Genomic DNA, 714 nt, shown 5'->3' on the forward strand with positions numbered 1-714 from the left:
CATCAACATCCATTCCTTTGATTTTAGTCTCAATAATTCCTAATTTCTGCTTTTGCAACTCAAACATTACGTATAATTTCTTATAAATGAGGTTCATTGACCATACATTTTAAAAATAACTGTAAAAGCAAAGTTAATAAATCTGTGTTACGTAGTGTTGAAAATGTCAAAAGTGAGAAACATTGGAAAAAAGCATCAAAAGTGTTGAAAAAAACCGTGAGAAAAACTTAGAAACATTGATTAAAAGCTTTAAAAAAAGGGCTGAATTTCAATTTTGACTGGAAGACAACACAAGGGTTAAGGCATTAAAAGTAAAAGTACTCACATTTTAGAAACCGTGTGTGTTTAATGGTCTGATCATTTCAGTTGGGTTTGTTGTATTGTTGGTGTTTGGGTGCAAAAATCTTAATGTGTTGAGTAACTAAAACTGCCAGATTAAAGTAGTGGAGTAAAAAGTACAATATTTAACTTGGGAATGGGCTTGAGTACAGTATTTGAGTAAATGTGCTTAGTTACCTTCCACTACTGATTATAATATGACATAAAAGCCTTTTTTTCAACATTGAGGCCAGACTACTACACATAAAAAAAATAGCCTTTTGGCCAATTCTGTTATTTTTAATTCATGCAAAATCATGTATTTTGGGGAATTTGCTATGTCCCCTTCTTAAATATATTGAACTGAATGACATTTGCGCCTTCCACCCCCCCCCC

General features: G+C 32.4%; 1 protein-coding gene across 2 annotated transcripts in view; it reads left to right on the plus strand.

Moving 5' to 3' along the window:
- The window catches only part of ovol1a (ovo-like zinc finger 1a), a 22,273-nt gene that overhangs the window by 20,244 nt on the left and 1,315 nt on the right, over nucleotides 1-714 (plus strand). The window lies entirely within an intron of this gene.

The sequence above is a fragment of the Etheostoma spectabile genome, chromosome 19 (genome assembly GCF_008692095.1).
Source record: "Etheostoma spectabile isolate EspeVRDwgs_2016 chromosome 19, UIUC_Espe_1.0, whole genome shotgun sequence".
Taxonomy (NCBI): Eukaryota; Metazoa; Chordata; class Actinopteri; order Perciformes; family Percidae; genus Etheostoma; species Etheostoma spectabile.